This window comes from Mauremys reevesii, linkage group 22 (genome assembly GCF_016161935.1).
Source record: "Mauremys reevesii isolate NIE-2019 linkage group 22, ASM1616193v1, whole genome shotgun sequence".
Classification (NCBI taxonomy): domain Eukaryota; kingdom Metazoa; phylum Chordata; order Testudines; family Geoemydidae; genus Mauremys; species Mauremys reevesii.
In genome coordinates, this window is record NC_052644.1 from 19,888,962 (window position 1) to 19,913,781 (window position 24,820).

At 58.2% G+C, this 24,820-nt stretch overlaps 1 long non-coding RNA gene across 1 annotated transcript; it reads left to right on the plus strand.

Moving 5' to 3' along the window:
- The first annotated feature begins 13,240 nt into the window (after window positions 1–13,240).
- On the plus strand, window positions 13,241–15,802 carry LOC120388393. The gene is made up of 3 exons (XR_005590553.1): window positions 13,241–13,420; window positions 13,530–13,565; window positions 14,996–15,802. It is a non-coding gene; the product is annotated as an uncharacterized LOC120388393 (long non-coding RNA).
- The last annotated feature ends 9,018 nt before the right edge of the window (window positions 15,803–24,820 follow it).

Sequence of the window (24,820 nt, forward strand, 5' to 3'; positions counted from 1 at the left end):
AGGAGTCCTGGCTCCCAGGGGGTGGGGGGCAGAGGGTTAGAGCAGTGAGGGCTGGGAGCCAGGACTCCTGGGTTCTCTCCCTGGCTCTGGGAAGGGAGTTGGGTGTAGTGGTTTGAGAAGTGGGGGGCTGGGAGCCAGGACTCCTGGGTTCTCTGGGGGTGGGGTGCACGGCAGGGCTGGGGGAGGGACCCCTCCTGGCCATTGTGCCCCCAGCTGGGCTCCGCAATGGCCTGGCATGAGAATGAGAACAGGAGTAGCTGGCTCTTCGCAGGCTGATGTCACCCCCCCACCCCTGCAATTCCTGCAACCCGCCCTCCCCCGCCAGCCCTGTGTGCCCCCCCGGAAACCCCCCATCCCCACTGGGCACCCTCTGCAACCTCCCTGTGCTGGGCACCCCCCTCGCCCCGTGCACCCCCTGCAGCCCCGCCCCACATCCAGGGCAGGGAGGGGTGTGGGTGTGTGTAGGTCCCATTAAATACACCCACACCGGCCTGCACAGGGATCTCCACAATCCACTTCCCAGGTGCACACACCGAGACTGTGCCAGGCTGTACAATCACACACACCAGCCATAACCCCCTCTCCATACCTACACACACATCTACACAAACACACACCGCAGCCATATATAACCCTCCCCCCAGATCTACAAACCGCACACCACACAAACATCTACACAACACTGTCATACACACCCTCCCCTCACAACATCCCCCAGCCATAACCCCCTACAATTCTACACACACATCTATACAAACACACCCCACAGCCATATACACCCCCCACAGATCTACTCACCACACAAACATCTACACAACGCAGCCATATACACCTTCCCCCACATCTACACAAACACACACCAGAGGCATATACACCCTCCCCGCACACATCTACACAAACACAGCTATGTACACCCTCCCCCCCCAGATCTACACAAACACACAACACAGCCATATGTACCATCCCCCAACAGATCTACATGCACACAGCTACACAAACGCACAACATAGCCATAAACACATCCCCACCACACCCACAGTCCAACACCCACAGATCTACACAAACATCACACATACCCACAATACAGCCATAAACACCCTCACCCCCACACCAACATACACACACACACACGCACGCAGAGCCATCCCATGGCTGGCTATTAGCGCAGGGGTTGGCAGCTCATTTCCATTTCGCTGAGCTCAGGAGGTTTCTGCCAAAGGCGCAAGGTGCTGCAGGGGGGGGGAGGGGGGAAGGAGAGAACGCAGAAGTGGAAGGACGGAGGAATAGAGGCGGTCAAGGACACAGAAGAGTCATCTGCTCTCGTCCTGATCCACATGTACAAGGGGGAGGGGAGGAATCTATAACCCCCCCTTCTATCTATCTATCCCCAGCCACCCCCTCTATCTATCTATCTATCTATCTATCTATCTATCTATCTATCTATCTATCTATCTATCCCCAGCCACCCCCTCTATCTATCTATCTATCTATCTATCTATCTATCTATCTATCCCCAGCCACCCCCTCTATCTTTCTATCTATCTATCTATCTATCCCCAGCCACCCCCTCTATCTTTCTATCTATCTAATCACCCTGGGGCCGGATGGGAGCCGGCGCCCCCTAGGGGGACAGACCCTGGGCCCCATTCCCTGCCCCCCTGAGCCAGCCAGTCCCTGCCCTGGGGCCGGGTGGGAGCCGGCACCCCCTAGAGGGGACAGGCCCCGGGCCCCATTCCCCCTCAAACAGGAGTGAGGCCTGCAGGGCATCAGCATGCGGATCCTGCCCACAACACACAGTGACCTGCCGAGCCAAGTGCAGTCGGCACAGAGCTGGCCGGGGCGGGGGGGCTCCCCGTCACACTGAGGGGGCAGCCCTGCAGGGGGTCCGTGGGGTGGGGGAGGGGAACTGCAGCTGAGACCAGAGCCAAGGGGGATACTTGGGGGGAGGCGATGTACTATGTGTGTGTGTGTGTGTGTGTGTGTGTGTGTCCTGCTGCCCTCTGGTGGCTGGGATCAGAACTGCCCCCACACTGGGTGTGTGTGTGAGAGACGGACTCCCAGGCCCCGGGCTCGCTCGGCTCCGTAGGGCCCGTGGGAAACCCCCTTTGGTGTGACAGCGCCCCCCTCTCCGGGGTTAGGCTTTCTGGCCCTGCTGTCTCCTGGGGCCCGCATCTCTGAGCCTCCAGCCCCCCTGGCTCCCTCTGGGAGCCCCCTCTGGGGGTCCCCTCGCTCAGGCCCCCCCGGGGCCACCGCCCCAGAGGGAGTAATGCCCCCAATCTCCAGCCTGCAGGGACTCTCAGCCAGCGAAAACAGAAGGGTTTATTGTACAGCTGAACCCAGCCCAGGCAGTTCTCAGGGGCCTCGGGCCTGGCCAGTCTCAGCACCGGCCAGCTGGGTCCGTCCCAGTCCAGGTGGGCTCCGGCTGCTCTTTGTCCCAAGCCCAGAGCGAGCTGCTTCCACCCGATCGGCCGATATCACCTCCCCACAGCCCCTCCTCCGCCCTGCGTCTTCATTCTGGGCAAACAGGGCACCGGGCTCCTCTCTCCTCAGCCCTTTGTCCTCCCACTGGCCAGAACCAGCTGGCTGCCAAGCTGGGGGGGCCTCTTAGACACCAGGTCACCAGTTGTTAGGGTTACCATCTCCAGGCTGTTGTCTGGGGTTCCGGCTGCTAGGCGAGGTCACACCTGGTCCTCTGCCCCAGCAACCCTCTCCCACCACCTTGTTACACACGCAGCACGCGGGGAAACTGAGGCACACATAGTATTCATGCAAAACACTAAGAAAATCCCCTGCTTCATCACAGTGTGTCCCTGGTGTCCCCTGGTGGCTGGGATCAGACCTGCCTAGTTTGTGTGTGTGTGTGTGTGTGTGTTGCGGGGAGTCTATGTATGCTCTGTGTCTGCGCGTGTGTGTATCCTGCTTCGCCCTGGTGGCTGGGATCAGAACTGCCTCGCTGTGTGTGTGTGTCTGGGAACTCCTGTGTATGGTTGGTGTGTGTGTGTGTGTGTGTGTGTGTGTGTGTGTGTGTGTGTGTGTGTGTGTGTGTGTGTGTGTGTGTGTGTGTGTGTGTGTGTGTGTGTGTGTGTGTGTGTGTGTGTGTCCCTGCTGCCCCCTGGTGGCTGGGCTCAGATCTGCTCTGTGAGTGTGTGTGAATTTGCACGTCTGTGAGCTGGGGCTCGCTTTGTCCAGCGACTCTGGTTTGGCGTGTGGGGTTTGGGTGCCTCAAATTACTCAGCTGCGGCAGTAACCGGACAGCTGCGCCCCTTCCCTCCCTCCACCCTCTGACAAACATCGCGGGGGGCGCTGGTGGAGAATCACCTGAATGGGTCAAGCGCTCCCAGGCCGAAAGGGCCGATGTGATCCTGAGATGCCTAAATCTCAAGCAGGAGCGGAGAGGTGATTTCCCCTCAGGAGCTGGCCCTAGGGCGACTGCTGCCGGGATCCCGTGTCCCGTTCTGGTGCCCGCCATTCAAGAAGGATGTCGATCTATTGGCGAGTGGTCAGAGAAGAGGCACGCAGACGACTGAAGGGTTAGAAAACCTGCCTGAGAGAGAGAGACGCCAGGAGCTCCAGCTGTTTAGCTGAGCAGAGGAAAAGTCCAGAGGCAACTTTATCCCAGTCTATCGGTACCTACGTGGGGAACAAATATTTAATAACCGGCTTTTCAGTCTAGCAGAGGAAGGGCTACCAGGATCCAATGGCTGGATGCTGAAGCTAAACAAATCCACACTGGAAATAACGTACGTTTTTAATGGAGAAAACAATTGACCAAGGGCGGGGGTGGATTCTCCATCCCCGGCAGCGTTTCAAGCAAGATGGGATTTGTTCTAAAAGGTCTGCGCTAGGAATTATTTCGATGCAGGTCTCTGGCCTGTGTTATACAGGAGATCACGTTACATGATCAAAGTTGTCCCATCTGGGCTGAGAATCGAGGAATCTGTGACCCCTCTGCCTAGCTCCGGGCCGAAGGAGATGCTCTCCTCCCCAGCATGGCTTCCCCCAGGGGCACTGCCCCATGGCTTTCACAGCCTTGCCAAGTCTGGGGGATTTTATTCCAAGTCTTGCGATTTTTTGCTACTTCCCTTAAAGCTTCTTGCTCTTGCTGCCACAGGGTTTTCGGGACAATCTTGTTTGCAGAAACGGGCAGTTTCTAGCATTCGTGGTTGAGTAAGGAAGTTGGCAAAAGCGGGGCATAAAAAGAGAAAAACAGCCCCCAAGACCAAAATTGACAACATCAAAAAACCAAACAGAAGGCAAATTAAAAGCCCGGCTTTTAAAAAAGTCTCATGATTGTGACGAAGTGGGAGGGTTTCTTAGTTTTTTCGTGTTTTTCCAATGGTTTGCATGCAGAGGGAGGGTCCCCGAATGTTACTGGTTTAACAAGGGGAGGGGAGAGGGCGTTTGTTGTTACACAGGACCGGAGAGGGAACTTGGGACCCCAGCTGATGTCCTGGAGGATGGAGACCCCAATGACTGGGGACCTGGTGACCCGGAGACCCAGCTCAGGAGTCACAGCTGGTTCTGGCCAGTGGGAGGACAATGGGCTGCGATGAGAGGACCCCGGTGACCTGACCAGCCAGTTCCAGCCAGAGGGGCCGGAGGACAGAAGAGAGGAGAGGATGGACAGAGGCGGGACTTGGTGCCGGTGATCTCAGATGCCCAGCTAGGAAGCAGGGGGGCTCTGGGCTGGAGAGGGGGAGCAGGCAGAGCCCACCTGGATGCAGGGGGACTGGGATGTGCTGGGTTGAGGGAGGCCAGGCCTGAGGCCCTGAGAGTTTCCTGTGCTGGGTTCAACTCTCAATAAACCCTCCTGTTTTACACTGGCTGAGAGTCGCTCCGGGCTAGAGAACAGGGGCATCAACCCCTTCGGGGGTGAGAAGGCCCCGGGGGTCCAGAGCGCGTGGACTCCTTGAAAGGGTCCCTGGCGAGAAACAGGTGTGCTAAGGCTCAGAGAGGTGCAGCTCCGGGAGGTGGAGGGGCCTGACCCCGAGAGAGAGAGGACCCCTGAGAAGGGCTGTCACTCTGGAAGGGGCACCCCCCACGGACCGCACGGGGCCACGAGTGGGCACGATCTGGGAGTCCGTGACAATATTTTTAGAAAATGTCACAATCTTTCAAACACTCCCCCAGTTTTGAAGCCAATGTCCTGAGCTTTCAACCAGCCTCACTGCTTTCAAGCCCATCTTGCCATTTTAAAAACAGTTTCCAGGATTTTAAACTCGGCTCACAAGTTTTGAACCCAGTCCCGAGATCACTGAAGTCCTTGCGATTTTGAAACAAATCGCACACTTTCTAAACCACTTTTGTGATTTTTGAAGCCAGGCTCCTGAGTTTTTAAAACCACGGTCACTCTTTGTCAACCAATCTCGCCAGGTTTTTAACCACTCGCACTGTTTTTAAACCACACTCTCACGGTTGGTTTGTTTTTTTAACCGCACCCACGAGTTTCAGGCCGATCCTGCGATTTTTAAACCTGCCTCGCCGTTGTTTGAGAGACACTCAGGATTTTTTCAAGGCGTGTCCTGGTTTATAATTGCAGCCAAGCCCACAATTCGGAAAGCGAGCTCCTAATTATTAAAGCCACGTTCCCCAGTTTATAAACCAGGCTCGGTATTTTTAAAACCAGTCTCATGATCTCAGAGCAGAACTGGTCATTTGTGTGTGTGTGTGTGGGGGGGGTGATTTGTGGTTTTTGCAGCGCTCAGGGGCTGGCAAAGGGAGTTTTTTGCTGCCCAGGAGGTCGCCTGTCCAGGAGGTGAAATTTCAGAGGCATTTAGAAGTTTGTCAAGATTTCTCCCAGGGAAAATGTTAAGCTCTGGCTCTCAGCTCTGCTCCCCAAACTGGTGAATTCCTGGCCAGCCTGCGCTGCCATCTAGTGGCAGGAAACAGCTGCAACTGTGCCAGGGCTCAGTGGCCACTTGGTGGCATCTTCTGCAAAGGGGCCTGTGGTTTTTGTGGGGCGGGAGAGGGGGGAGGCACTTCAGGGCTGATATACACGGAGGCTGGGCTCCCTCTGAAGATACTAACTCGCCCTCTAGCAAAGAGGTCGAGGGCTGAGCAGGCCTGGGGTCTAAATCCCTCCTCCCAAAGTGGAGAAAAGATGGTCAAGCCTCCTTCTCCCCCTGCCTTGCGGCCGGATGGGAGCTGGCGCCCCCGAGAAAGGAAAGGCCCCCCTGAGCCAGCCAGTCCCCCATCCTGGGACTAGGAGAGACCAGAGCCGGGGAGAGAACCCAGGAGTCCTGTCTCCCAGACCCCCTTGCTCTAACCACTGAGACCCCCAGCAAGCAGGGAGGGAGACACAGGCTAGGGGGCCCATCGCTCTGCCCCAATGAGCAGGGGGGTTGGTGACAATGTGCCCACATCCCCGGGGTGCCCCCTGCCCAGCGCGTAAACAGGGTCACCACGGCCTCCATGGCCTCCTTGCAGATGGATCTGTGCCATTGCCCTGCTGAGGGGTGGGAGACCCCATGTCAATTGTGTCGCTAGCCCAGCTCTCTCGGTTTTGGATTTGGGGGAAAAGCATCCAGGGGACTCTCCCTGCAGGCCCCTGTATCGGCCTCGTCACTGGGGCTGGGCTGTGGGGACAGGGCGCAGTGACTGTTTCGGGGTCTGTATCTCACAGCCTGCCTCCTCCTGCCTGCAGAGCTCAGACACCCCAAACCCTCCATCTCCCTGCGCCCCAGCGGGCGGGTCACCCCGGGGGGAGCCGTGACCATCCGGTGTGAGTGTCGGTGTCGGGGAGCGAGGGTCCTTCTGAGTAAAGCTGGAGACCCGGACGCACGGCGCTCGATGGACCCCGCGGGGAATGTGGCTGAGTTTCCCATCCGCAACATGAGCTGGAGAGATGCAGGGAGCTACAGCTGCTGATACAGCACCAAGTGGGACCCGCCCGTCTGGTCAGAGCCCAGCGACCCCGTGGAGCTGGTGGTAGCAGGTGAGGGGCCCAGATCAGCATCCCTGCTCCCAGCCCCACACCCAGATGGACCCTCAGGGGGTCTTCGCCCTGATGGGACACTCAGAGCCAGGCTCTGCCCTGATCCCTGGGCCCAGCAGACGAGAAGCCTGCAAGGGAGTTGGGATGGAGTTACTGGGGTGCCCCAGACAAGGGAGAACAGCAGCTGCTGGAGGTTCGGGGCTGAGGGAGGGGGGATCCGTGCCCCCAGGGGGAGCTGCAGAGTGTGTTGGATTCTCCATCACTGGCTGTTTTTAAATCAAGCTGGGCCGTTTCTAAACGATCTGCTCCGGGAATTATTGTGGGGAAGGTCTCTGGCCTGACGGACCGGAGCTCGGACTCAAATCGCAAAGGCCCTGGAATCTATAGATCTACCAGCAGAGGGCTCCTGGCCCTTGGGAGCGACCTAACACACCACCCCTTAGTGAATCGGAGCCAGGGGATCCCCGTGAAACGCCCAGCGCCCCCTGTGCCCTCTGCCCGTCAGCACCTAGGGTGTCCAGACCTCCCGATAAAATCAGGACTGTCCCGATATTTAGGCGTTTGTCCAGTTGGGACACAATTTGTCCCAATATTTTGGTTTGGGGTTTTTTTTTGCTCCGCCGGCGGGACTCCCCCCGTTCCCCCTTGTGTCCCGATACTTTCTTCATCCCATCTGCTGGTGGCAGCACCGAGAGATCCTTGGGTCACACTGTGGCCTGGCTCCATCTGAAATCACCCCTGATTGCAGTGGGGGTGGGGCAGGAATCTGAGCTCACACCCGTGCCCCCCCCCCCGGGTCAATCTGGAGTCACACCCTCTCATGGAACCCCGAGGGCTGGGTCTAGAACACACCACAGGGTGTTCTAGAAGAGAGGCCACGACCCCTGGCCACGGAAAGCAGGTGATGCACAGGGGCGGGGTGCAGCAGGGGCCTGTCCCAGGGGGATGATCCCCCAGCCGCCCCCGCTCTGGGGACACACAAGAGGAGTCGGGGCCCAGGGGCTGCCCAGCCGGCTCCGGCCCCAGCGCTGAATTCACTCCCCACCAGCCCGGACAATTAAAGCCGTAACAGATGCCGGGTCACGGGGCGAGCGGCCCAATCACCGAGTCACCATTTCAGCCCCCACCCCGGCCTGGGTGCTCGGTTCTGTCCCTCCCCTGTCCCAGCTGACACTCATTTTAATCCCACAGAGGGAACCGACCCAACAGGGGATGATTTTGGGGGATGGTGGGGGCAGTGAATCTGGGTGGGTGGCTCACTGAAACGGGGCTGGAGGAGGGGGAGAAACAGCCCCACTGCCCTTCTCCCACTGCCAGGGCCCCAGCTCCCTGGACGCCTCCTGCCGACCTCACAGCCGCACCCCAGAATCGCACCTCTGGCCCCACAGGCGTCAGCCCCTTTTGGAGCCAGCTGAAGATGCTGCCCCTGCGCTGAGCATAAGAACATAACATAAGATCATAAGAAAGGCCGTACTGGGTCAGACCAAAGGTCCATCTAGCCCAGTATCTGTCTACCGACAGTGGCCAATGCCAGGTGCCCCAGAGGGAGTGAATCTAACAGGCAATGATCAAGTGATCTCTCTCCTGCCATCCATCTCCATCCTCTGACGAACAGAGGCTAGGGACACCATTCTTACCCATTTTGGCTAATAGCCATTAGACATTTATAATGTCTAATAGACATTTATGGACTTAGCCACCATGAATTTATCCAGTCCCCTTTTAAACATTGTTATAGTCCTAGCCTTCACAACCTCCTCAGGTAAGGAGTTCCACAAGTTGACTGTGCGCTGCGTGAAGAACTTCCTTTTATCTGTTTTAAACCTGCTGCCTATTAATTTCATTTGGTGACCCCTAGTTCTTGTATTATGGGAATAAGTAAATAACTTTTCCTTATCCACTTTCTCAACATCACTCATGATTTTATATACCTCTATCATGTCCCCCCTTAGTCTTCTCTTTTCCAAGCTGAAGAGTCCTAGCCCCACAGAACAGCCCCTGGAGGGCGCCGGGGTCCCCCTCTCTGGTCCAGCCAGGCCGGTCTGTGCCCAGGGCTGGCAGAGGGGAGGGGGCTGTAGTGGGGCCGGCATCAGGAGGGCGCCGCCTGTGTCTGCGGAGAGCCCGTGTTACCTGCACACATTAGGGCATCCCACCTTTTCCCAGCCCTGGCTCCGGTGGGCTCCGGTGTTCTGCAGATGTCCAGGACCTTTCACCAGTGAAAGAGCCTAACACGGTAATATCCTTAATCTCTGTTTATTAACCATCACCAGAACCAGGGCCGGCTCCAGACCCCAGCGCGCTAAGCACGCGCTTGGGGCGGCATTTTGCCGGCAGGGCGGCAGACGGCTCCGGTGGAGCTTCCGCAGTCATGCCTGCGGCGGGTTCGCTGGTCCCGCGGCTCGGGTGGACCTCCCGCAGACGTGCCTGCGGATGCTCCACCGGAGCCGCGGGACCAGCGCGCCCTCCGCAGGCACGTCTGCAAGAGGTCCCCCGGAGCCGCGGGACCGGCGACCGGCAGCGCGCCCCCTGCGGCGTGCCGCCCTGCTTGGGGCGGCCAAATTCCTAGAGCCGCCCCATGCCAGAACCAGACGGCAGACGCTACACATCCAGTGCTCACCGCTCCCAATAAGACAGACGAACTTTTTGTGATGGCCAGTCAGGATCAGGTCCATCGGGGGGACTCCAGGTTCTGCCCGGTGTCACTGGCAGAGCATTGAGGTCTGGCAGCTCTGATCTCTGGGGCTGTGTCCTGGAGTTGGTTCCCAAAGAGCTTCCGTTTGGATCCCAGTTTCTATGGTGAAATTTGAGTCCTGTTTAGCTGTATGTGACAGACCCAGACCGGTGGGGTCCAGGAGTCTGGCAGAGGGCAAATATACTGGTCACTGGATGAGGAGTTTTCTGTTCCCTGAGTGACCAGAGCAGGGGCTGCACTAGAGTAATCAGGAACCTGCTAGAACCAATTAAGGCCGACAGGCTGATTAGATCACCTGCAGCCAATCAAGGCAGGCTAATCAGGGCACCTGGGTTTAAAAAGGAGCTCACTTCAGTGAGGTGGGGAGGAGAAGTGTGTGAGAGGAGCTGATTGTGCGTGGGGCTGTTGCTGGAGGACTGAGGAGTACAAGCGTTATCAGACACCAGGAGGAAGGTCCTGTGGTGAGGATAAAGAAGGTGTCTGGAGGAGGCCATGGGGAAGTAGCCCAGGGAGGTGTAGCTGTCATGCAGCTGTACCAGGAGGCACTCTAGACAGCTGCGATCCACAGGGCCCTGGGCTGGAACCCAGAGTAGAGGGCGGGCCTGGGTTCCCCCCAAACCGCCCAACTCCTGATCAGGCACAGGAGCAGTTGACCCAGACTGTGGGTACCACCAGAGGGGAAGATCACTGATTTGAGCAAATCTGCCAATAAGCTCAGGACCCACCAAGGTAGAGGAGGAACTTTGTCACACTGTCCTTAACCAATGGTTATACTGAAATTTTACTAGCCAATCCATACACAGTGTAACAACCTTCTCTAACCAACCCCACCACCTTAATTCATTTACACCTGGCAAAATTAATTATGTCACAGCCAGAAACAAGTCAAGAACCAGACAGAGCCCGTACACACAAATGGGGAAGTGGGGACCATAATGACAAACCAAGCAATGACGATTTCACAACCACAACTACTGAGAAGTGGTCTCTTGCCAGACCGGGTGTTATCAAACCAAGTTTTCTTCAACCATCTCAAGATCTGTTTCTCTATCTGGTGATGGTAGGGGCCATTAGGACGGGGGTCTCCTTCTTAGCAGCCTGGTATGACATTGTTTTATTGTCATTTTGATGGAATGCGAGGATGTGACGTCCTGCTTCTCAGCTAACGGCTGCTGCTCGGCTGCTCTTTTGATCTGGCTGCAGATGGAGGCACGATCCCTACAACTGGGGACTGGGCGGGGGGTGTGAGGGGGAAAGCGGGCACTCAGTAACTAACCCCTTCCCGGACGGATTCCCAGCACCACCCGCTCTGCTCCCTTTCCTTAGGGCCGGGCACCCGGCATTTCACAGCCATGCCCGCCTGCCCCTTCGCAGCCAGCTCCTGCCTGGGGCTCCCCATCGAGTCTAAACTGGCCGCCCCCAGTTACGGCCTCCCCCTCAGACACCCGCATCGTCCCCCGTCCATCCCGGGCCGCACTGGGAGGGTGCGTTGGGCCCTCGCGCTTTCCCAACTGGCGGCTGGGTCGTTAAATCCCCCAGGACCAGCAGGGCTCATCGCCCAGCCCCGAGCCGCCCCCCCCCCACATCCTGTAGAATCACAAACTGCCCAGCCCCCCTAGACAGAGTCCCCCATGGGGAAGCTGCAGGCTCCAGACCCCACCCCTGGCCCGTGTCTAACCCTGTTCAGTGTGGGGCAGGGGCTGGGGCGTGTTCGCACCTTGGGCCTTTTATTGCGTCTCCATGAACACAACAGGGCCCAGAGCGATTTAGCCCCTTCTGGGCCCCTCCATGGCGGGAGTTTGGGGGGAGTTGGCTGGGGGGAGCTGGGAGTTTGGGGGAAGTAGGTTGGGGGTGTCCTGAGAGGGGTTGAGGGGGCTGGGATGGGGGACAGGAGTTTGAGGGCAGACAGGCTCCCCCCAGAAGGTCAGAGCTGGTGGGGGGTAGGATTGTTGGGGTGTCTGAGGGGGGAGGGGCAGACGGTAGCCCCCAGGAGGAGGCTGCCATTGCTACCCCTCAGCAGCTTCCCCTTTCACTGTCCCCTCCTGCTCCTGCCCCCTCAGTCCTGGGTCACCCACTTTCTCTCCCCTCAGTCTCCTGCCCCCACACCCCCCTCTGGCCCACATTCCCTGTCTCATAATGGCCCCCCCATGCCTCACCTTCCCCTCCTCTCTGCCTCCTGCCCTCCCACATTCCCAGCCCCCCAGTGCCCTTTCCTGATCCCCCATCTCTGCTCCCCACATATTGCCATGTAGCCCCCACCCTCAGTGGGGTCTGAGCTGGGTAGGGGGCGGGATTGTTTCCTGCCCAAACCCCTGCTGAGCTAGGTCTGGGGAAGGGAGAGGGGACGGGGGTACCCCCGTGACCATGGGGCAGGTTCAACCTGAAACACACATAGGGGGACCCCACTCATCCCAACCCCTTGTCACTGTCCTGCCCCAGCCTCCCCTCAGCTCCTGCCCCCTCAGTCTCAGCCTCCTGCCCCCCACATTCTTCTTCCCTCCCTCCCCCTGCCCCACACACTGCCTGTCCTATAATGGTCCCCACATCCCCTCAGCCTGCCTCCCTGATGGGGACAGGCCGGGCGGGAGATGGGGGCTTTGGAGGAGACGGGCTGATGGGGGGGTGAGTGTGGGGGGGACAGGCCGGGAGGCTCTTTCACGTGTAGCTCCCCCCACACAGCAAAGTGGGGGGCAGGATTGTGTTCACACTAACGCCCAGTTGAGATGGCTCAGCCGTTAGCCCCTGTGAGCTCTGCCCCAGGCCCTGAGCTGCGCAGACCCACAGCCCCTGGGATGGGCTGGGGAAGGGACATGGGGCCTTTCACCTCTAGGAGGCTGGGTCTAATCTGTGTCCTTTTCTCTAAGCACCAGACCCCATCCCCCAACCAGAGCCAGGGAGAGAACCCAGGAGTTCTGGCTCCCAGTCCCTCCCCACCAATCACAAGACCCCATTTCCCTCCACTAACTGGGGTATATAACAGGGTAGGTGCCAGGTATCAGGTTTACACAAAGTTTCACTGGCAGTAGCAGAAACAGGAAGTGAGCGCCGGCTCTTCTGCAGATCTGATTTATCGGCTGTTGGTTTAAATTTACCCCTACGTCATCCCCCTCACAGGGTCCGGAAACCACAACCCCTCCCAGCCCCCCGTCCCATCTGTGTGGCACATGACATGGCTAAGAATAGATTCTGCAGTGACACAACTTGAGAAGGAGGTTGGCCAGGCCCGTCCACCCTCATGCTCCAGGGCGGGCACTGGGCCCAGCTGGATCAGGAAGGAATCTGTGCCCTGCTCCATGAGAGAGTGAGAGTGAGAGTGAGTGTGTGTACGTACACAAACCCTCCTCCGCTCTGAGCTGCTGCTCCAGGGAGGCCACACGGGTCTGTTGGAAAAGGTTGGGGCAGCCTGGGCACCTCTTGACACCTCCTGAGATTGTCCCATTCCCAGTGGATCCCTGGACTGGGCAGCTCCCATGTGGGGCTGGGAGGTGATGGGGGGGGGGGGAGGGAAGGGGACCAGGCAGCTGCAGGAGGGGATGTGGTTTGCTGGGCGTTGCAGGGATCTGGCTTTGCTCTGAGCATGGTAGATTTTGGCTGGAGATTGCAGAGAAACCAGCTGATGGGGCGGAAAGGGGCCAAGCGCATCATGGGCTTCCTGGGGCTGCAGCCCCCGGCGCAGTTCCTCATTCTGCTCACACTCGGGCCTCAGTGGAGCTGGGCACCAGGGAGTTGGTGGCAGCGCTGAGGGGTCCTTCACTGCCCCGTCATGGCGTCTACTCTCACCGTCCTCCTCCTCGGTGAGTATCGGAGACAGCCAGGGCGTGTGCCCATAAGGGGGGATCTGAGCCCAGGGTGTAGGATCCAGTTGCTCTGGGATCTGGTCCCTAACCATCCATCTCATTACAGGCTGCTGGGTGGCCGGGCGGAGCGGGATGTCAGGAGGTGAGTATCTGTGGAGAATGGGGCAGCTGGGGGAATTTCCACATTAAGGACGAGGGATGTAGTGGGGGGTGAGGGGTGCAGATCCCCCAAAGGGATGATCCTCTCAGACCTCTTCTCCCTCCCACACCCAGAGGTGGGGACTGAGACCTCACCCCCCTCATTACAGGGATGGGCACCACACAGGGTGAATTCACCTGCACTCAAAGCAGGAAATACAGAGTGAAGGCCCCAGCCCCCCCGCAGCGCCCCCGCACTGTGCCCGGGGAGCTGGCAGGAGCCCGGGGAATGGGTCAGGCAGAGCAGGGCTGTAAGACGTGGACACGCAGCGGGACTGGAGCAAGGCCCCGTTGTGTCTCCCCCTCGGCTTGCTGCACACGCGTGTCACTGCTTTGCTCGTGGGTCAGGCTCAGCCCGGCCCGGCGTTCGGAACGTCCCCTGAACAGCTTTGGGAATATCCCGTCCCCAAAGGGGCCCCCGGCACCGTGCAGAGCTACAATGTTAGAAACACAGAACGAGGGTGATTCTGATCTCAGCCTCCACCAGGGTCAATCCAGAGTCACCCCTGACTGCAGGGGGGGCAGGGCTGAATTGACCCTGGAGAACTGAAGGAATCAGAGACTGGAAATCTTTCTGCCTCCTGTGACTCACTCTGGCTGTGAGCCGTGGGGCCGGGCTGCACCCCAGGGACGGGCGGGGGGTGAAACGCTGGAGCGAGAGATGGGCAGAGGATTGAGTCAGACGGACACGGTTTGTGTCACCCCCACTTACTGCCTGTTTGTTTGTGACTCCAGAGGGGTCCTACCCCAACCCTCCATCTCTGTCAGCCCCGGTGGGTGTTATGCTTATAAGAAGCACATGGGATCTTTTTCAGGGGAAAACGCAATATGCCGCATTTATTGAAGATACAACAACTAGCATATACATCTAATCACACACACACACGAGTCGATGTTATAGTTACCAGTCCAGAGTCTGGAGCAATCTAGTGGCCAACTAGGTTGATCATGGGGAGGGACTAGCCGGGTTCTCTTGGTCGCAACACGATGCTCTGGAGAAATTTTGGCAGGACAAACTCAAAGTTTCATGGCAAGGCACCTTGTTTATGTTGTGTGTGTGGTTTTTTTTTGTTTTTTTTTAAATTGGGACTAATGACTTTTGCACCATGATGCTGTAATCAATTGTTGGTTGACGAGTGCTTGTTTTTCAGTTTTTTTTTAGGGAGTTACCCTATGCCGGTTTTCATTACAGCTAGTTTGTTTTTATTGATAGGTGCCTGTTTTATTGTTAGTCGTTAATTTGCCCTCTTCTGCGTGTTCTAATTTTTGGGTGCCCTTGCGCTTGTTCTTGGTTCTTTTTTAGAACATCTGGTTCGGTGACGGCCTTTATAGTTATTTTTTAACTCACACATTTTTTATTTACACACAAACCAGAACTGATTTCCACAGAACATTGGAACAGGAACAGGAAGCTGCAATGCAAAAAAGAACAACAATTACTGCTAAACCCACAACAAAATGGTGACCCTAAAAAGTCTGTTACTGCCTTGAAATCAGCTCAGAGACAGATTCTGGCTGATGGATTTTTACCAGTGGCCCCTTAGGCTGTTCCGTTTTGCCTTTAGAAAGGGTGGCTGGCAGGATATGGTCAAATATTCACCAATACAGTGAATACGTGCTACGTTATTAATTTTTATTTTAAATTATACAAAATACAAACATAAAATTTTACTACTACATGGGGTGATCCTCACGGGGGGAAATGTCACCATCTGGTGTCGGCATCAGCGTCTGGGCGTGAGGATCCTCCTTTACAAGGCTGGAGATGGGAACTATCTGACTTACACAGACCCTGCTGACTCTGAGGATGAATTTGCTGCCATTGGTATCACACTGGAATATTATTATAGCGACGGATCAGGAGACATTACCCGATCGGAGCCCAGCGATCCTGTAACAGGTGAGCGGCCCAGCCCGGGACCTTGGCTCCCAGCCCCACACCCAGCCAGGCCCCAGGGTTCTGTGTGAGTCCTGGCGCTGCCCAGCAGATGGGACGTCCAGCCAGTGAAGGTTGAGTGTCTGTGTGGGGGGGATCTCGGCCCCCTGGAGGTGGGTATGTGAGGAGATCTCAGGTGGTGCCTTGGTGCCCTGGATCCTAGGGGAGACCCTGACCCTGTCTCTGCCCCGTCGCTGATGCTCCACGCTGGGGACGGGGCGCAGTGGCCGTGCCGGGGTCTGTCTCATGCCATGTCTCCTCCCACTGCAGAGCTCAGCTCCCCCGAACCCTCTATCTCCCTGGGCCCTTGGGGGAGCCGTGACCGTCCGGTGTCGGGGCCAGCGCCGGGGTTTGGAGTTTGTTCTGTATGAGGCTGGGGCCAGGAACGCAGCAGCACAGGGCCGGGACTCGGCTGGGGTCAAATTTTCCAAAGTGAGCCGGGCAGAGGGAGGCAGCAACACCTGCTATTATTCCCCCAGACTCGGATCCCGACACCTGGTCAGAGCCCAGCCACCCCATGGAGCTGGTGCTGGCAGGTGAGGGGCCCGGATCAGTGTCTCCACTCCCAGCCCCACCCCCAGTCAGATACTTAGAGGGGCTCAGCCCCGATGGGACACTCAGAGTCAGGTTGTGCCCTGACCCAGCAGAGGGGACACCCAGCTGGGGAGCAAGGACGGAGTCACGGGGGGGTTCCCCAGCCAGGGGGAGCAGCAGCCGCTGGAGGTTTGAGGCTGAGGGAGGGGGGATCCCTGCCCCTGGGGGATGCTGCCCCCGCTCTGGGGATGCACAGTTCCCTCCCTCCCCCATCCCCCCCATCTTTGCTCCCCACAGAGGGGGACCCACACCCCAACAGCAACCCCCAGCACCCAACCCCTGAGGGGAGAGAGGAAGAGAGAGTGAGAAAATCGAACCCAGAACACCCCAGGAACAGGGCCCCCCAGCCCGCGGGCCCATGGCCATTCGGCCGTTTGGAGGGGGATGGTCCCTGCAGACAGAACTGATGGGGTCAGTTCTTCTAGATAGAGAGTGATGGACAAATCTATGGGGACCGACAGCCACAGGTCAGTGGGAATGTGGCTCCTTGGGAACGTAGGGCAGTGGACAGATGGGAGCACGTCTGGTGAGGGATAGAAAGATGGACTAAGACCTTGTCTACATGAAAACTGGACCCGAAATAACGGATCCCGTGTTGTTCCCAACCCCCACTGGTGATCTCAGAGCGAGTCTGGGCTGTCGGTATTAGCGCCCCCTGGTTTGATTCAGCCCCGGCTGGCAGACAAGCTCCCCTGTAGCTCTACAGACACAGGGACTTTTCTCCTCCGAAATAGGAACAGCCGCGCCCAGACCTGCTCCACAGTGACTCCAGCTGTGAATGGCACCTGGCTGGGGCAGGGACTGTCTCTGCGTCGTGTGTCCGTACAGCTCCAAGCACACAGGGGAGCTGGCCCAGCACAGGGGCTCCTGGTAATTAATACGAGTCATTAATGATTTTAGTTCTGGTTTCCATGGAGCCAGGCAGGGGCTGTATCTGCGCTCAGGGTATCTCTGGGCCGATCCTTCTGTTCTGGTATCCTGGGGGTGCTGAGCTGGCCCGAATGCCTGGGTCCCATCCTCTCCCCAGGGACGCCGGCTCAGCCCGGGGAAGAGCTACCATTGCTGACTGGGGGAGGGGGTCCCTCTATAACTCACCACAGACACCAGGGCTCCAGTTTTCTCTGACACCCCTGCCCCACCCCTGGCAGATGCTGGTTCTATTCCCACAGAGGGAACGGACCCGACTCAGCCAGGCAGCGTGGGACCAGGTACCGGGGCTGGGGGCAGGAAATCGCCATCAACGTTCACAGAAACAGCTTTGTGCAGCCCAAGGAGCCGCCCCCAAGGGGAATCATGAAGCCAAGAGCCTGGCTGTGTGGGACGGGGTAGAGCCCCACAGCGAATGTCCCATCTGGGCTGAGACACTCTCCCCTGGACTCATTTCATAGGCTGGGGGGGTTCATTGGTCAGATGCCAAATTGGCTTGGCAGGGGCAGGGCCTGGGAGAGCTTCCCCACAACCCCACCCCATCGGCCCCACAGGCTGGGGTGCTGTGCCTCCCATCGGTACCACAAAGCAACCCATGTGGGGCACAGCTCAGTGCGTATCCCCCTGGGAAAACGGCCGGGGACAGAGAGCTGGGCATAAGGGTCCTGTGTATCCCCTCTGTCTGCTGCCCAGTGGGTCATTAACACTGGAAGCTACTGATCCAGATACGCATAGAGTTAACTCTGGAACCTACCAATTCAATGTGATAATGTTAACTCTTGAACCTAATGATGGCCACACCGATGGCACCACTGTTATGTCTTCTGCTGCTGATCGTTTCAGCGGGTTGTGGTTCTCCCAACAATCTCATAGTGCCCTGCCCAGCTGGAAACCCAACCCCCACTGTCATTTCCCCCCCCCCCCGCCCCACCTCGAGATGATTCCTACACAGAAATGATCTGAAGCTGCTGGGAAATTCCCAGGACAAGGCAGGACCTAGGGTAGGGGGAAGCTGGGCTGTGGGATCTGGCCCCAGCTGGCTTCACAGGGTAAGTGGGGCTTGAGGTACAGCCCCCCCCCCAATCTGCCCCCCCAGGATAGGCCTCTGCCATTGGCAGTGAACCCCCCTGACCACTATTACCCAGAATCCCCTCTGCTCCTGCCACCCCCAGCCCCATAGCATGTTCTGCTGTGGGTCCCCCTGGGTCCTCGAGGGGGAGGGTCTGGGGCAGCAGGTAATGAGCCAGCTGCTCACGGCCTGCTGCTTCTTAGGGGGATCGGAACCAAGCACAGCACCGGGTCTGACCCAACCCATCATCGCCGGGGTGAGCGCGGCGGCCGCCGGCCTCGTCCTCCTCCTCCTCCTGGCCTTCCTCTGCTACAGAAGTGAGTGCCCCGCCCAGCGAGGGAAGGGTTAAACCCGCTGCTAAGCCGGGCTGGGAAGGGGTCACGGCTTGGATGGGAGACGGGGAAGGAAACCCAGAGGGTGGGGCAGGGGCCCAGCAGGGGGCGTCTCCCCTGGCAGGGAGAGCTGGCCCCAAAGCCCCTGGGCAGCACTAGGGGGCGCTGGGCTGCAGAGGGTGGGGCGGGTGGCTCCATAGGGGGCGCTGTGGTACAGGGAGATGGGCAGGGCTGGTACACGGGATCCGGGTCGACTCATGGACGATTCTGCTTCGTGTCTCTGCAGGGAAGGGACCAGCCCTGAGACAGAGCAGGTGAGACCCCAGCTCCGCTCCCCACCCCCGATCTACCTGGTCCCAGGACACAGGACTCCTGGGTTCTCTCCCTGGGTTGGGAGGGGAGTGGGGTGGAGTGGTTACAACGGGGTGGTCGGAGCCAGGACTCCTGGGTTCTGTTACTAACTCTCTCTCTCTCCCCCCATAGGGAGTCCAAGGCTACATCATCCACAATCTGTAAGTCACACATGAGGGGGCAGCCATGGGGAGAAGGAGGGGAGGGGCGGGAGTCTCCGGGTGGAGGCCATGGCCTGTGGCGGGAGGGAGGACATGCTGATGTGGGGTGCAGCCAGCGTGTCACTTTGGGACGAGCCATCTCTGCCCTGTCTCACTGCGCCCCCTTGGTGGTGCTTGCGCACTGCTCTGTGCCTCAGTTTCTCTGGCTGCACCGTGACCCTGCCCCACCCCAGTGTCCTGGAGGGCAGGAGGGCCTGTCTGTGAAGGGCTCAGATGGGGGCTGGGAGGCTGGGTCCGGGGCCCTGCTCTGAACCCAGCCCCTCAACGGGGGGCGTCTCTGTTCCACAGACGCCCTCGTAGGCGAAGGGAAGCAGCGGGATGTTCTGGTAAGTGCCCCCCCCCCCGCTAAGGCCCCCCCCCTGCTCCCTGACCCCCCTGAACACCAATGCACCATCCAGCCCCCATCTTGTCCCCCCAAATCTGGCCCTGCACAGGCCCCACTAGAGCAATGGGGATCAGCAACAGGGCTCCCCCCGGGATCGGGGCAGAGAGAGGAGAGGGGCGGGAGACCCAGAACACAGAGTAAGAGCCTGACCCTGCACCCCACAAACTCATCCCGTGGACTCCCCTGACCTTCCCCTGACCCCCCCAACCTTCCCCCTACATGTTTGCATTTGTCTGAGATTTGCAGAGGGTCAGTAGCATTCCATGGGGGGCAGCTGCTGGGGGCGGGGGGATTTCCCTGATCTCTGCCTCGTGGGGCTGGGTGGGCTAGAGTGGGGGGGGGCAGAGAGGGGGGCGCATTGCTGGAGTCCCCAGGGCTGTGGGTGGAGGAGCAGCTCTCTAGAGCCCCCTCTGGAGAGGACAGAGCGTGTCACAGCCACTGTGTGTGGTGGGGGACATCGCTGCCCCCTGGTGGAGGGGCTGGGTCTGCTCTGCTGCTGTGTACATCAGCTCCCACTGGGGCGCATGGCGTGTGGGGCGCTCTGTTGGTGCAAGCTCACCAGTGTGTGTCGGTGCAAATCTCTGTGTGTGTGTGTGTGCGCGCAGTGTGGTGGTGTGTGTGTGCGTGTGCAACTCCTCCCCCCCTCCCACACACACCGGTGTGTCTCTCTCCCCTCCTAGCCCCAGGAGACTGACCCCGGCGTCGAGGGACTCACCTGTGCGGAGCTGGAGGGCCGGGCACTGCAGGCCAAGGTGGGGGGCCCGGCCCGCCAGGAACCCCTCCTGTATGCAACGATCAAGTGAGCCGGGGGCCTGTTGGGCAGAGCCCCCGGGGTGCAGGGGGTGCCCTCCCCCCACCCCCATAGTGTGAACCCAGGGGGAGTCACCAGAGCGACAGGGAAGGGAGCAGCCACCAGGGGGTGACAGTGATTCCCCCCCCCCGAGAACAGGCTCTGCTTATAGACCCCCCTGTACCTCCCCTGCAGCTGGTGCCACCCAACCCCACACGTAGAGGGCTGGGGGGGGAGGGGACGGGCCAGGCCAAGGCAGCTGTTTGTTATTTTGCATCCTGTTAATCTTCAGATTTGTACTAAACACAGAACCACAAACCAGACCCCTCCCCCAGGCACCCTGCAGCCCCCGTCCCCACACCTGGAGTGTGTGTGACACCTGGGGGAGGTGCGATCGCTCCTCTTATTTCCTGGCATGCCCCTCACCTGGCCGCCGGATATAACTGGGTAAGGAGCCTGCCTGGGACACGGGAGAAGTGGGGGAGCTGAAATCTGTGACTCAAAATCGGGGTGTAGGAAATGAGGCTGCATTGGTGGACAAAACATTGTGGGGACCTGAAAGAAAGTGACTCACTTCACCATCATGGCTGCCACCTCCCCTATCTCTTGGGGCCCCTCGGGCCATCTGGACCCTGCTCCGCGGAGACGTCCTGAGCAGAGCGGTGGAGAGAGGGACCCTGACACCATCACCCCTCCCCCAGCTGAACCCCCAACCCAGGAGGAAACGGGGTTGGACTTTAACAGGAGTCGCGGTGCCGCCGGCTCCAGCCCAGCTCCGCCGGCTCCTCTGCCCCCCGCCCCCCGACAGTCGCTGGTGTCTCCGGGGCCAGTGGGGAGTCGCCCAAACCCGGGGGATTTTCCGGCTAGAGACTCACTCCAGCGAATGGGGCCGGGGCTGGAACAAACCCCTCGTTTCACATGGCACCTGCCACAGCTCCACTGGTTCCCGGTCATCTTATAACTGGAGAATTCTGCACCAAAAATTTATAAAACAAGTTAACAATATTTGAAAATTCTGCATATTTTATTTGTCAAAATAACACAATAGAATCCTGCCAGTTTCAATTATTTTGGTCCTTTATTTCAAAATACCTGTCAGTGAGGGTGTCTGTAACAATACAGAGCAAAAAAAAGATTCTGGTAAAAAATTTTTTTGACAGATTCCTCACTAGGCACATTAACACAGACCCTTGAGTAATTCATTTAAGTCACACGACAGACCTGCATTTCCTGCACCCGACAGAAGCAGTGCAAAGGCTTGGGGGAGTCGGGGGTAACGGAGGAGCTGAGGGAGAGGGAAGGAGCCTGGGAGTGAACCTGGAAGGTGTTGGGTGTGGATGGGAGGTTTTTTTGGTGGGTGGGGGGATTGTTTGGGAGCTGGGAAGCCTCCCCCATGTAGATCCTGGGTGACTTCAAGCCTCTGCCATTCAGTCAGGCACATCTGCCCCTTCCCCCCATCCCCATGTGTCCCTGCAGCCCACATCCCTAGACTCAATGCTGTCACCCCACTAGCTCCTGAGCCCTAGTCAGTGACCCCCCCAGCAGCCCTGGGTGCCCCACTCTGCCCTAACCGGGCTCTGCGGCAGGTGTTGTGATGAACTTCTGCTCCTGGGGGATTCTGCAGCACGGGGCAGGCAGAGAATTTTTTTCCCCCCAGAAAATACTTTCAGCCCCTGGAGTGCTGCCGTTCCGCCTCTGCCCACCAGGGGCCGCTGTGGCGCCAGAACAGCGGGCTCCGTTCGTGCTGCCGGCTGCTCTGCTGCCACAGCGGCCCCTGGTGGGCAAAAGGCGGAACTGCAGCACTTCTGGGCAGAATGTATTTTCTGTGGGGGAAAACAAAATTATGCGGGACAGATTAATTCTACGTGTCTGCAGATGCGCAGAATCCCCCCAGGAGTAACAGTGCGTGTGTGTTTATGTGTGTGTGGACGGAAACCCCCAATCACAGGCCCCCTCCTCCTGACAGCAGCCCTGGGGCTCCCCAGCTCACTGTGCCCTCCTCAGCTCCACGCCTGATGCCTCCCCCCAACTCCTGCATTGGGACTAGGGGCAGGGCAGCAAGATTGATTGGAGCTTACAAAACAAGCTGGGGGGGGAGGTGCAGGGTCCCCCTGCTCTAACCACTAAACCCCACTCCCCTCCCAGAGTCAGGGTATATTACAGGGTAGCAGCCAGGGCATCAGGTTTAATCAGCGTTTCACTGGCAGGAGCAGAAACCATAAGCGAGCGCTGGCTCTGGGAAGACTTCCCCTTTCGCGGTTTTATTGGCTTCTTTAACCACTAAGGATCTAAATCTACCCCTATGCCCCCCCTTCACAGCAGCCGGAAACCACAACTTCTCCCAGCCCCTGTCCTGTCTCTGTCCCATGCCACTTGGCTAAGAATAGATCCTGCAGAGGACGTTACCTGAGCCGGAGGTTGGCCAGGCCCCTCCATGTGATGAAGTGGAGAATTTTCTCAGTGCTTTGTATGAGCACGATGAGTGCCTCAGTTTCCCCTCTGTGCAGCATGTGTAACAAGGTGGTGGGAGAGGGGGGTTGTTGGTGCAAAGGGCCAGGTGTGACCTTGCCTGGAAGCTGGACATGGTGGAACCGAGCAAGTGATGACCTGGAGGCCCACCCCAGCTTGGCAGCCAGCTGGTTCTGGCCAGTGGGAGGACAAAGGGCTGAGGAGAGAGGAGCCCGGTGCCCTGTTTGCCCAGAATGAAGACGCAGGGCGGAGGAGGGGCTGTGGGGAGGTGATATCGGCCGATCGGGTGGAAGCAGCTCGCTCTGGACTGGGGACAAAGAGCAGCTGGAGCCCGCCTGGACTGGGACGGACCCAGCTGGCCGGTGCTGAGACTGGCCAGGCCCGAGGCCCCTGAGAACTGCCTGGGCTGGGTTCAGCCATACAATAAACCCTCCTGTTTTACACAGGCTGAGAGTCCCTGCAGGCTGAAGATTGGGGGCATCGCTCCCTCTGGGGATGGTGGCCCTGGGGGCCTGAGGGAGGGCACCCCCCGAGGGGGCTCATGAGGGAGTCAGGCGGGCTGGAGGCTCAGAGATGCGGCCCCAGGGGGTGGCGGGGCCAGAGGGCCTAACCCCGGTGTGACATTGCACTCCATACGTTTTATGGACATATGCTTCTGAGTGTGAATATAATGTAACTGGAATATGCGTTGTGCAAAAGGTCTGTTGTAAGGTATCATTACAAAGCTTATGATCTACTGAGTGTGGCCATCCTGTTTGTGTAAATGTATCGTTCGTGTATCTGAAACTCGGAATATGAAATATAACTCTGAGGTCCTATTGTAGCGATGCAAAGTGTGGGCCGTTAACGGTGGTTAAGAATCTTGATGGCTCCCATTGACTAGGACAATTGGTTGTCAATGGCTCTGTTTACTTGTAAGCCTTCCTGTGTTCCTGTGCCAGCCAGTGGGTAATGAAGTCTCACAGGACATGTGATCATGTCACCTGAACTGGAATCCATCTTTAACCTGGTGCTTTTCCATTTAGCGGGAGGGCTGGGAACACAGAGAGAGACAAAGGATTCCTGCCTTGGGCCAAAGCTATAAAAGGGGGTGGAACCGAACAAAGGGGGTGGCCAGTCATGTTGAATCCCCAGCTTTTCACCTAAGATACCTTCTGGAGCTAACCAGGGCTGTACCAGGGGAAAGGATCAGGCCCAGACTAGGAAGGAGTCTAGTCTGTGAAAGAAGCTTATTGGAACATCTCCGAGGGTGAGATTTACCTGTAATCAGTTTCTTAAATGTTATTAGGCTTAGACTTGTGGCTTTTGTTTTATTGTGCTTAGTAACTTACTTTGTTCTGTCTGTTATTACTTGAAACCACTTAAATCCTCCTTTTTATACTTAATAAAATCACTTTTGTTTGTTAATTAACCCAGAGTAAGGGATTAATACCTGGGGGAACAGCTGTGCAAATCTCTCTATCAGTGTTATAGAGGGAGAACAATTTATGAGTTTACCCTGAATAAGCTTTATACAGAGTAAAACGGATTTATTTGGGGTTTGGATCCCATTGGGAGCTGGGTGTCTGGGTGCTGGAGATAGGTGACCTGCTGAGCAGTTTTTGTTAAAGCCTGCAGCTTTGAGGGTGTGGTTCAGACCCTGGGTCTGCGTTGCAGCCGGCTGGCGTGTCTGGTGCAACCAGGCAGGGTTCTGAAGTCCCAAGCTGCTGGGGGCTGGGACCTGTCTCTAGGGTATCCAGGCTCAGCAGCTGGAGGTGGTGGGGCTCCCCCAGCAGAGTGTGCGTGTGATTCTGTCCTGGACCCCCGGCCCCGCTGCCCTATAGGGCTGGGGGGCAGGGCTGGTACACGGGATCAGGGTTGACTCATGGCCGATTTTGCTTCGTGTCTCGGCAGGGAAAGGTCCAGCCCCGAGACAGAGCAGGTGAGACCCCAGCTCCGCTCCCCACCTCCCATCTACCTGCCCCAGGACACAGGACTCCTGGGTTCTCTCCCTGGCTCGGGGAGGGGAGTGTGGTCTAGTGGGTTGGAGTGGGGGCGGGGGTTGGGGAGGGGCCTGGGAGCCAGGACTCTCTCTCTCTTTTTCCCCGTAGGGAGTCGGACGCTGAAGCCACAGTGTAAGTCACAC